Source organism: Pseudorca crassidens, chromosome 18 (assembly GCF_039906515.1).
Source record: "Pseudorca crassidens isolate mPseCra1 chromosome 18, mPseCra1.hap1, whole genome shotgun sequence".
In the NCBI taxonomy this organism is placed as follows: Eukaryota; Metazoa; Chordata; class Mammalia; order Artiodactyla; family Delphinidae; genus Pseudorca; species Pseudorca crassidens.
The window spans coordinates 56368858-56382183 of NC_090313.1; positions in this window are offsets into that span (position 1 = coordinate 56368858).

Here is a 13326-nt window from a genome sequence, read left to right on the forward strand (position 1 = left end):
GCCTCATGTATTTTGGAAACAAGTTGGTCATATTGCTTTTATCCTCCAAATGATCACGTTATTCCCACAGATCGTAATTGAGGCATGGGTATCATGAGAAATAGGAATAAATTCTGACTAAGAAAAATAAAACAGTGCACCAAATGGCAAAGTAGCTTGGGTGGTCACTAGTGAGGAATATGATTCTGATGCTTAGGTTCCTGCCAGGAAGGTGAGCTAATTAATCTTAGCTGACACCCACCCCATCTGACTTTGTTATAACCGAGAGGAGTTTCTAACTCAGCAGAAAGACCAAGGCCATTCCGTGCGTGCATCAGGGGACTGGTGGAGATGACCTTTATGGACTCTTGTGTCCCTGAAGTGTTCTAAGTCCATCAAAACCAACAAAAGAAAACAAAATAGGAAATTTTGCACTCAGAACCAGTATTTTCTGTGGAAAAAAGGCATCAAGCTCTTACTTGGTGTCTTGTTGAAAAGACAACATTAAAAGAAATTATGATGGACTTTTTGTTTACTTTTCCTCCAGTTGCTTGGCTGTCATTTAGAAATGATTCAAACCTGGCGTTTTCCATCTTAGCCTGAGTCAGGAGGGGATATGCCTCTGTCCCCAACCCTTGTCTGCCGGCAGATGCTGACAGGGAGGCCTTTGCATCTGTTGTCATGCTGGCTGACCTTTGGACTCGGGTTCTGGAGCTCGCAGTGTCCCTCACAGGGACAGGACACATCCTGGAAATGTCTTGGCAGTTGGCTCCCTGGCTTTCTCTGTGGGTGAGCTCAGGCAACCAACAACTCGGCGACTCCGACAGATGTTTTTGTCTCTAACCCCTGGGCACCTTGCCCTGTTGTCTCACATACAGAGGGTGATGCCTGGCATCCTGCCCGATGCCACCAGGAATAAGCATGGCCCGAGGGAGTACTGCCAACTCATGTCGGCCAGCTGCTTTCTGGGAGCCAAGTGGCCGCCAGATAAACGCGCTGGTCTGCTTGCTCAGAGTGCTGTCAGGGGGACACACTCGCTTAGTATCTCACTGCTTCCTGTGGCTGTCAGTGCTACAGCTCCTTTCTGTGTTCTGAGCCATTTTGTTGACACATTACATTTGCTTCATTGTGCAATTGCGGTGACTGGAGGGGCTCATTGGACAGAAGCCATAGATTTCATGGCTGTGTCTGTAGCGAAATATTAGTGGGAAAACATGCTGCTCCCAGCGTACTATAGTTCAACCCTTAAGATTGAAGTCACCTAAACAAGAAATAAGAAATAAATCTCTGCTAGTCAACACAGATGACATATTCCCACTTTTGGTAAGAGCCTGGGGCAGTGGAAAAACACTGAGCTTATATTCAGAGAGCCTGGCTGCAGGTCCTGGCTCATCACTTATAAGTTGAGTCCTTTACATGTTTTCAATTTATTTTTAATTCTCTCTTATTCTTATTTTAGCAGATTTAATTTGTTTGCAAGTATTTCTCAAATTAAAAGGAAAATGAGTCAATGTGTGTGCAGCTTAACTAAGTTAGCTAATCTCTTTGAGCCTTGATTTCCTCACCTGTATAATAGAGTTCATTTATTCACTCAACAAACATGAATCACATATTCTCCTTCTGCTGGACAAGGGCCTGGATCCTGGGGGTGCATTGGGGAAGAAGTAGGAGTCCTGCCCTAGGGGAACTCCTGGTCCATTGGACAGAGTCGTTGCTCAGGGATAAATCCCAAAGCGAAGAGCTAAGTGCCCTTACAGAGGTAACAATCCAGAACTGTGGGAATACAGAAGCCAGAGAAATTTATTCTGCTGGGACAGTCATGCTCCATCTGGAGATGATGGGGTTTTTTTGTTTGTTTGTTTTTGCGGTACGCGCGCCTGTCACTGCTGTGAACTCTCCCGTTGCGGAGCACAGGCTCCGGACGCGCAGGCTCAGCGGCCATGGCTCACGGGCCCAGCCGCTCCGTGGCACGTGGGATCTTCCCGGACCGGGGCACGAACCCGTGTCCCCTACATCGGCAGGCGGACTCTCAACCACTGCGCCACCAGGGAAGCCCTGGAGATGATGTTTTTGAGCTGAGTCTGGAAAGATGGGCTGGGATTGTGTCAGGCAATGATGACGCTCAAGCAGGAGCAGCGGGAGTGCATTCTGAGCAAAAGGGGAAACAAAAGGATTGCGGCACAAAAGGGCAATGAAAGAGCATCTGGAAACAGGAGACACTGTTTCTGGAGGAAAGTAGTGCATTTTTAAAATTCTGTAGTATCTGCTAAATTTTTCTCCCCATGGGTTAAAAGAACTTACACTCCTTCCAGCAAAGAGAGGAGGGACCTGCCCCTCTCTGTTCTCATTAATGCTGTGTTATCAGACATGGGATTCTGTAAGTGAAAACTGGTATCTCTGTGTAGTTTTAATTTCCTTTTTTTCATGGAGGGAGGAAACACATGCTTCTAGGTTTATAAGTCATTCATATTTCCATTTTTATGTACTCTAATTCGTATATTTTGTCTAGTTTTATACCATGTTGAATATATTAATCAGTTAAAGCTAAACCCTTTCCTGGGTCTATAAGGTCCTATGATCTGGTACCCAGGCACAGGAGAATTTAATGTGGATTAGAAAATATAGGGGAAGGACTTTCCTGGTGGCACAGTGGTTAAGAATCCGCCTGCCAATGCAGGGGACATGGGTTCGAGCCCTGGTCCCACACGCCGCGGAGCAACTAAGCCCGTGCGCCACAACTACTGAGCCTATGCTCTAGAGCCTGCAAGCCACAACTACTGAGCCTGCGCGCCACAACTACTGAAGCCCATGCGCCCTAGAACCCGTGCTCTGCAGCAAAGGGAAGCCACCACATGAGAAGTCCGCTCACCACAAGGAAGAGTAGCTCCCACTCACCGCAACTAGAGAGAGCCTGCGCGCAGGAACGAAGACCAAACGCAGCCAAAATTAAACAAATAAAAAGAAATTTAAAATAAATAAATAAAAAGAAATCACAAATCCATTTATTAAAAAAGAAAATACAGGAGAAAATTTATGAAAGAGATGATAAAAATGGTAAAATGATGGCAAAGCATTCAAGAAGCTACGGTCAGGCAATACCTTTTCCTTTGAAGGCTTCCAGATATCGGGAGTATCTTCTTGGGAAATTATTTTGATTGGGAAATTAGGAAGAAATATTTACATTATGAAAACATGTATGTTATCTTCCACTTTGATAGACATAAACTCCCCCCCGCCACGCCCCCTACAAAGTAATACAAATTGTGTTATGGACTCATAGCAGCAAAGGGAAAAGGAGCATTGAAGCAATTGTCTTGATTTCTCTGGCTGCCAACTAACTACCTCATCTGATACCTGCATATGATCAAGTTAATTGTTTTACAGTTTAAAATGACTTTAGCAGTCGCAGCACCTTAGCCTGTATCCCAAGTGCAATGTAATAAGCTTTCCCCAAACATATGGCTTAAAACAATAATCATTCATTAGCTTATATTACTATGGTTTTGTCAATTTGGGCTGCGCTCAGCTATGAAGTCCTTTAACAAGTTTGCCTGGGTTCACTCACATGACCACAAGTAGCTGGTGGGTTCTCTAGGGGATAATTGACTCTGGATGGCCTTACTCATGTGACTGGCGGTGGGCTGGGGCAATGGGTGCAGCTGGGCCATGGGACTCTAGCAGTTAGCCAGAAGGCTAGGCTTCTTTGCATGGTTCTTGGGATTCCAAATGCAGCAAGAGATAGCAAGCCCCAGTGAGCACTCACTTTTCATACCTCTTGTGTCATAGTGGGTAATATCATGTTGGATAAGGCAAATCACATGGTCAAACCCAAATTAAGTGAGGGAGGGGACTGACCAAGACAGTCCGTTTTCAGCAGAACTTGTGGACAGTGCTAATGGCATTTGGTCCTGGATAATTCTTTGTGGTGGAGGCTGCCCTGTGCATTGTAGGATGTTCACCAGCATCCTTGGCTTCTACCTACCAGATACCAGTAACAACCGCCTCCATACCCCCAAGTCATGACAACCAAACGTGTCTATGGACATTGCCAGTGACCTCGGGGGGGCAAAACTGCCTTTGGTTGAGGATCACTGGTTTACAGGGATATATGAACCCGGTGTAAATCATTGAGTGTTATTAATGCAACGATTTCCACATACAACAACCCATGTAGTGCTTCAGCTTATATTCTTTGCTACATTGGTAACCTTACCTTCTGAGGCTGTACTGGTTATCTCTACTGACATACGTGGTTTTTCTCATTTTGTTTTTTTTGTTTTTTTGCAGTACGCGGGCCTCTCACTGTTGTGGCCTCTCCCGTTGTGGAGCATAGGCTCCGGACGCGCAGGCTCAGTGGCCATGGCTCACGGGCCCAGCCGCTCTGCGGCATGCGGGATCTTCCCGGACTGGGGCACGAACCCGTGTCCCCTGCATCGGCAGGCGGACTCTCAACCACTGCGCCACCAGGGAAGCCCGAGATACGTGTTTTTGAAAAGCTGTTCTTTGGCTCAGGGATTCGGCCCTTGTGTTCAGAACTTGGTATTATTTGTGATTCTGACTTTTAGACTTCGACTTTGCTAGCGTAAAATGGACCTTATTTATTAGAAAGTATTAAGTATTGTGATAGATTGGATTATGGGACCCAAAGCTTTGTTTGCTCTCTGTAATAATACATTTTTTCCCATTATCATAAGACTGACCATGCCTCACAGAGGCAGATATACATCCTGGCCCCATTGTCTTTGGGCTTTGCTATGTGACTTGTTTTGGCCAGTAGAAGGTGGGCATAGAGGATAGTGTGAATCCTGAGCAGAGGTTTTAAAAGGTGTCACGTGTTTCTGTTCATCCTCTTGTGCTTCGTCCTTCTGCCATGAGAACAGTATGTCCAAGTAGGAACTAATTCTTCTGCCTGTTTCCCTGTAGGAGAAGACTAATGGACAAGACCTGAACTTGACCTGGAGTCTGGAAGAGAGCTACCACAGCTGACCTGCAGACACTGAGCAAGAAATGAAGACATATTGTTGTAACACTTGATATTTTGGAACTGATTGAAGCATTATCACAGCAAAAGCCAACTAAAACAATTTCCAGTTTTAAAATTCTATCAAGTCATTTTTATTAAAAAAGTACATAACCATTGTAGGAAAATTAGAAAATTAAGAAAGGAAAAATCACCTGTAATCCCACTGTCCACAGAGAAACCATTGTTAACATTTTTATATATATATATATATATATATATATATGTCCAGATTTTCTTCTGTGCATATTAATTAGTCACTCACTAATACTTTCATTCAACAAATAGATTTTGAGCTACTTACCAAAACCTAGATTAAGTTAGATATAGCAGTGTATAAGACGGGCATGCCCCTGCTCTCCAGCAGATTGTATTCAGGTGGAAAGACAAAATCAACAACTAGGCAATGAAACGTTCATTTACAATTCTGATAAGTGCTATTAAAGGAAAGTACAGGATGTTAGGAGAGTATTTGATAGGAGAACATGATATAATCTGAGGTCCGGAAAAGCATTACCAAAGAAAGAATATGTACATGTAATGTATAATAACGCATTATAAAATATAATGTCTCCTACATTATAATACATACATAATTTTATATATTATAACCATAATGCTATTTCTCCTATCTGTCATAATATAAATTATTAATTAATACGTTCTCTTCAGTAGACAATATGAAATGAATATCTTTCCACATTAATAAATATATTTTATAGCATCATTTTAATGGCTGCATCATATCCACTGATATGTGTACATCGTGTCGTATTCAACCAATCCCCTGGTGTCGGACACTCGGGTTGCTTTTCATTTTTAGTTACTCTAAGCCATCTTGTAGGGAACATTCTGGCAAGGACTCTAATATGTTTTGAAGAGAAATAATCGTGGTGAAAATTAGCAGATTATATGCCATGAAGCAAAATTGTATAACATATCCTGACCTCATGTATCCCCTAAGGAAGTGTAATGGAAATATTTACTTTTGAAATAAAATTTCTCATGTATTGTCAACTAGACTCAGTCATTCCTGAAGATCCTTGGGGAAAACTTTGAACCATCTTTCTTGGATGAAGATTTATTGGTGGTAGATAGGAGCAGAATGTCCAGGGAAATGACATTGTATATACAAAGTCAGAAAAGCCAGAATACCACCTCTGCTTTTTCAAATCAAGACATGATCTGTTGTCATAATACCGTATTGCTGGTTTAGCTTTTTTATTTTGTCAGTGCGGTTATTGTTACTTCATCTGTGGCCTGTTTCCAAAAACAATGAATGAGGCTCTGCAAGATAATCACTGTAGTATCTGATCCTTTCGTGGGTAAGAGGCCAGGAGAACGTACTAAAAAACAGTTTAGCTTGAATGTGTCGCAGGAGACTGAAACTGAATGAAAACAAAGTCTGATAAAATAATAGAATTCACATGATTTTTCTCACACAGGACAAACGATTCTGACATTCTTATTTTGCTTAAGAAGTAGTAATTTAGGATCGTACATTCAGGAAAGATATGAAATGTAATCTGGGCAAGTTTAATGGTGTAAAGTGATAGTATGGCATTGGGGGGGGGTTTAATATGGACACATCCATTTACCTTGTGGTTGACTATGAGGTAACCTTGCAAATATGTATTCATATTAAACTCATCGACTGGGAGCAAATACTTTTGGATTGCGAACCCAAAGGAAGAAAGTGGCGAAAAGGCCTCACAAATATCAGTATACTTGGGTGACATAAATGTGGTAGAGGCACATTTGTAATTTGGGCAGCGGTAACATAAGTGGCTACATTTAATCAAATGACCATTGAAAACTGGGATGATTTGGGAAGCAGTCCCTCTTCCTTTTGGTTAAACCTGGATTGACTCATATTTTAAAAGCATTTTTATCCAGAAGAGTAATGGAATCTAACAACTCTCTACATTAAGTCAATGACTTTGAATCAGTCAGTCATATCCATAAGTAGAAAAAGTACAAGCTAGTTATTGAGAGGAAATAATTTCTTTCACTTTCTAACATACCAGAGCAAGTAGGATTCTTGCTCTCAGGTGACACAAGAAGGTACATTTCCTTTTTTTTAAATCGAAGTATAGTTGATTTACAATGTTGTGTTAATTTCTTCTGTACAGCAAAGTGATTCACTTATACATATACATATATTCTTTTTTATAATCTTTTCCATTGTGGTTTATCACAGGAATAGTGAATATAGTTCCTTGTGCTATACAGTAGGACCTTATCGTTTATTCATTCTATATATACTAGTTTGCATCTGCTAATCCCAAACTCCCACTCCATGCCTCTCCCACTCCCTTCCCCCTTGGCAACCACAAGTCTGTTCTCTATGTCTGTGAGTCTGTTTCTGTTTCATAGATAAGTTCATTTATGTCATATTTTAGATTCCACATATAAATGATATCATATGGTATTTGTCTTTTTCCTTCTGAGCTACTTCACTTAGTATGATAACCTCTAGGTCCATCTATGTTGCTGCAAATGTCATTATTTCATTCTTTTTTATGGGTGAGTAGTATTCCATTGCATATATGTACCACATCTTCCTTATCTATTCATCTGTCAATGGACATTTCAGTTGTTTCCATGTCTTGGCTACTGTGAATAGTACTGCTATGAACATAGGGGTGCATATATGTTTTTGAATTAAGTTTTGTCTGGATATATGTCCCAGGTATGGGATTGCTGGATCATATGGCAACTCTATTTTTAGTTTTTTTTAGGAACTTCCATACTGTTTTCCATAGTGGCTGTACCAGCTTACATTCCCATCAACAGTGGAAGAGAGTTCCCTTTGCTCCACACCCTCTCCAATATTTGTTATTTATAGACTTTTTAATGATGGCCATTTTGACTGGTGTGAGTTGATATCTAATTGTAGTTTTGATTTAAATTTCTCTAATAATTAGCAATGTTGAGCATCTTTTCATGTGCCTGTTGGCCATCTGTATGTCAAGAAGCTATGTTTCTTATCTCCCTATTTCTTTTGGGAAGGATTAGATCAGAAGAGGAGAAAAAACAAGTTCACGGTCCTCAGAAATTCTGTTTGCTTTTAACCATGAAATTATAGCTACAATACTTTATTCTGTGTTTAGCACAAGTTTAACCTTCTAAATGCTGATATGGTGACATCCCAATCTATAGCAATGTCCAGGGCTCAGAAAGGTGACTGACCACTTTGTCCTCTAAAAGAGAGCCCTTGCTACACAGCAGTACTGTCCTCTCAGAAAATTATCAACTAAGCTCAGTTTATTCTTTCAAGAACTATATATTGAGGGCCACCCCCAACTCCCCCACCCAGTGTCTTCTGGGTCTCTGATTTTTGTAGCTTAAAGTCTGGTGCAGGAGACACATAATGTACAGGTCAACAAAATGAAGAATTAAGGTAAATCTATGAATGCAGTAAAGCAGAGTAAAGGGTTGGAGACTGGGGGGCGGGGAGGAGAAGGAGAACCACTTTAGAGAAAGGCCTCTCAGCTAAAAGTTAGAAGGGATTCAGCATGAGTGTTTATTAACTGCTGTACCTCCAGTGCCTATAACAGAGCCCAACACATAGTAGGATCTCAATAAGTATGTGCAGAATAAATAATTGGATGGATGTGTGAGTAAAAAGCATTTGGGAAGAGGGACCAGCCTGGAGAGCAAAAAAGAGGTCAACATGGCTGGAGCACTATGGACGAAGAAAGGATACTGAGAGATGAAGTTTTGGTTCCTCCTGGTAAGGAGTTTAGATTTTACACATCATGGGAAGTCATGTGAAGGTTATAAGATGGGAGTAATCTGAATTTTGGTTTAAAAGTTTGCCTGCTATTACCCCAACTAGACAAAAAAAATCTTGAAAAAGAACAAAGCTGGAGGTCTCACACTTCCTGATTTCAAAACTTATTACAAAGCTCCCATAAACAAAACAGTGTGATACTGGCATAAAGACATACATGTAGTCCATTGCAATAGATAGAAAGCCCAGAAATAAACTCTGGCATATATAGTCAAGAATTTTTGATAAGGGTGCCACGACTGTTCAAAGGGGGAGAGGACAGTCTTTTCAACAAATGGTGTTGAAAAAACTGGATATCCACATGCAAAAGAATGAAGTTGGGCCTTTACCTTATACCGTATATAAAAATTAATTCAAAATTGTTTAAATACCTAAATGTAAGACCAAAAACTATAAACTTCTTAGAAGGAAACACAGGGGAAAACCTTCATTGGATTTGGCAATGATTTCTTGGATGTGATACCAGAAGTACAGGCAACAAAAGTAAAAATAGATAAATTAGACCGCATAAAAAATTTAAACTTCTGTGTATCAAAGGACCTAATTAACAGAGCAAGAATGCAACTTAAGTAATGGGAGAAAATGTTTGCAAATTGTAGGTCTGAAAAGGGGTTAATATCCAGAATATATAGAGAACTCCTACAACTCAACAAAAGAAAGAAAGCAACCCAATTAAGAAAATGGGCAAAGGCCCTGAATAGATATTTCTCCAAAGAAGATTTACAAATGGCTAACAAGTATATGAAAAGATGCTCAACTAATCATTAAGGAAATGCAAATAAAAACCACAGTGAGATATCACCTCATACTCATATGGCTACTATCAAAAACCCAGAAAATAACAAATATTGGCAAGGATGTGGAGAAACTGAAACCCTTGTGCACTGTTGGTGGGAATTGGTTCCAGGATGCCCCAAGGAGACCAAAATCTGCAGATGCTCAAGTTCCTTATATAAAATGGCATAGGGTTTCCCTGGTGGCGCAGCGGTTGAGAGTCCACCTGCCGGGGCCCGTGAGCCATGGCCGCTGAGCCTGCGTGTCCGGAGCCTGTGCTCCGCAACGGGGGAGGACACAACAGTGAGAGGCCCGTGTACCGCAAAAAAAAAAAAAAAAAAAGGCATATTATTTACATATAACCTACACTCATCCTCCCACATATTTTAAATCATCTCCAGATTACTTACAATACCTAATACGACGTAAATGTTATGTCAATAGTTGTAAATACAATGTAAATGCAGCCAATTCAAGTTTTGCTTATTGGAAATTTCTGGAAGTTTTTTTCTAGTATTTTTGATCTATGGTTGGTTGAATCCAAAGAGGCAAAACCCACAGATATGGAGGGCCGACTGTAAAATGTTATAGCAGCTATGGAAAACAGTACAGTGGTTCCTCAAAAAATTAAAAATAGAATTATCATATGATCCAGCAATCCTACTTTGGGGCGTACATCCACAGTTTAAAAAGAAAGAAGCCTAATATTAATGCCCTTAGGCAGACCCAGGTAAAATGTATCCTTCTTCCCCCTGGGACCAGGCCTGCGAGGCTCTCCCCAGTAGTAAACAGCTTGCCGGTGACCATGTGTTCATGTTAGGTCTCCCTTCTTTTCTGTGTGCTGTGCCCCTCCTCCTCCTGGACTGGAAACTCCCCAACAGGAACTGCTTTGCCTCCTTGAGCTGCCAGGGCAGCCAGCCAGCCTATCCCTCATGAATGTTCACCTCTTCCTCAATGTGAAGGGCAGTGAGATTCAAGTGTCCCGAGACTGACAGTCTCAGGGATGAAGAGTTAAAATAGACAGAAGTGAAGACCTAGTTGCATGGACTTTGAGAACATCACCCTGGAGGCCCACTGGTGGTTTAATGACAGTGGTGCTGCTTTGCCCTGGGCTCAGGCACATTCTGATTGAATAGATCTACCTGGCATCCATTAAAAGCACGAGCATTTTAATGGATGGAACTGGCGGCAGCATGTACTAAGACAATTCCTATTTCTCCTCCATTTCTTACAGTGTGACATTATTGGTTTTACTTAGAAATGTGAATCTGTATGACTAAAGGATTTACAAAATTTTCTCGCATCAGGTTTACTCTGGTAGAGGGTACACAATGCTTAAATAGACTGAAAGTTGACCAACTGCCCGTTATTGAGGTGACCCAAATATTTCATTTTTGGCATCAACTGGATTGCTTTCTCCACACACATCCTCAAACTCTTGACCTTTTATCAATGTATCTTGGCACGGCACTACTAATTCAAACAGTTTGCAAATAGGAGTTGGAGGGTTGAAGTGGGGAGAGAGGAAGGGGGGTGGAGAGAGAAAATGAGGGGAAAGATAGAGAAATGGAAAATATATTCTATGAGCCTGTGTTTCTCAAACTCGCATGATTGTCAGATCGTGTGGAGTCTTGTTACCACACAGACGCTGGGCCCACCCTGAGTTTCTGATTCAGGTCTGGAGTGGGGCCCAAGAATTTGCATTTCTAACCTGTTGTTTGGAGATGCTGATGCTGCTGGACCAGGACCACTGCTTTCAACTGTAGTAGTGGGTCTGAAATATGGCGGAACAGTAGTTCACCCAAGAAGCTTTGAAAAGTCCTGCCTTCCAGGCCACACCCTAGAGGAATTAAATCAGTCTCTGAAGACAAAACCCAGGCGTTACACCGTAGTGTTTTTCTGCTTCCCAAGTATTTGCAGCAGAGCAGCCAAGGTTGAGAACCACAGCTTTGCTGCTCAAATGGAGCTGGGCAGACCAGCATCACCTGAGGATCTGTTAGAAATGTAGACTCTCAGGCACTACCCAGACTGCTGAGCCAGTCTCTGCATCTAACAAGCAAACTTCTCAGACTTTGATGTGCGTAGGAACATCTGCAGAGAAATCGGGCACTGCGGAGCTGGTTCAGCCAGGAGAGATGCTATAATGCTGGCTAAAGGATGAGAATCAAATATCTGCAGAAACAAGACACTTGCTCCTGCTGCTATCACGCTGGACAGAGTGTAAAGGAAGGACTTTACTAGGGACTCGACCCTCTGATCAACACTGTTTTCTAATACATCCAAACACAGTTGCTTGCAATGAGTCTTTCACTTAAAAAATCAAATTGAGAAAAATAGATTAGACATTTTTATCTCTCTTTTGAAAAAAAATTTTTTGAAGTATAGTTGATTTACAGTGTTGTGTTAATTTCTGCTGTACAGCAAAGTGACACAGTTTAATATATATATATATTCTTTTTCATATTCTTTTCCATTATGGTTTATCAAGGATATTGAATATAGTTTCCTGTGCAATACAGTAAGACCTTATTGTTTATCCTAGATTAAACATTTTTAACCTTTATATGGACATATTCCTTAGCGTATGAAAATAGTCACTTCTAGATTGATTGTGCATAGACTACCAATAGCTACAATCAGTACCTAGCAGCACTGAGAACATCTGCCACCTTCATAAAAGGAAAGCGACCGAGTGATTCCATCTGTGGGGCCCTTCGTTTGGTTGTTTTACGGTCAGTGGTCTCATTGGCTCACCACATCATCTTCAGAGTGGGTCACCCGTTTTTCAGATGCTGTTTTGTGAACTTGAAGGGTGATTCAGAAGTGCCAGATAGGATGTTCTAATCTTCCCAAAGAAAACAGAGCAGCTCACTTGGTGGAAAACTCCTCGAAGAGGCACAGAGCATAACAAAGAAAAGTGATTAAAAACAGGGGCTCTGGAGCCCAACTGCTGGGTTCGAATCCTACCTCTGCCACTAACTCGCTGTGTGTCCTTTGCAAGTAAACTGACTCTCTGTAATTCATTCCCTCATCTATAAAATGGGGATGGTGATGATGACAACAGTCCCTACCTCACAGACTGTTGAGAGGATAAAATGAGTCAGTATTTGTCCAGCTCTTAGTTCTGGCCAATCACAACATAGCTGCTTTATGACGATTGTTAAATACACAGAAGAGGAAACATAAGAATTTATATTCTTTTGCACAGTTCAACCCCAGGAAAAACCTGAAGGATAGTATCTTAATTTATAGTAAAATATCCTCTATGTTTGTGGGACCAAGTAATTTTAAACTGCTCCTATTAAGGGGACTTTTCATGGAGAGGAAATCTTTGGGTCCTGATACCGGGGCTGAGTCAGTTTGGGGAACAAATTTCTCTAAATGGGATGGGACATAATTCTCAATTTGAGCACCTTCTACTGCTCTCTCCCTTTTAGAACAAAATGATAAAGGGGGCATACGTTAATGAAGAGGAAGGAATATTTTCAAAAGAAGATGAAATAGCACATAATAGTCAATAGGCACCTTAGAAAAACCCCTTCCCTGAAGAAGAGTTGGATACAGTGAATTCAGAAGAGGCTTTTGTAGACCATTTCTATCTCATAGGCTTCAAAGCCACAAGTGATTGCGAAATTATTTTTCAAAATGCTCTCAACTGACAAAATGAAAAACAAAATGTTTTCCCCTCTGTTAAATGGAAGGAGATGCCCCTGCAGGCTTACCCAGGGGGCTTCCCTGGTCATAAGGTTCTGTCTCT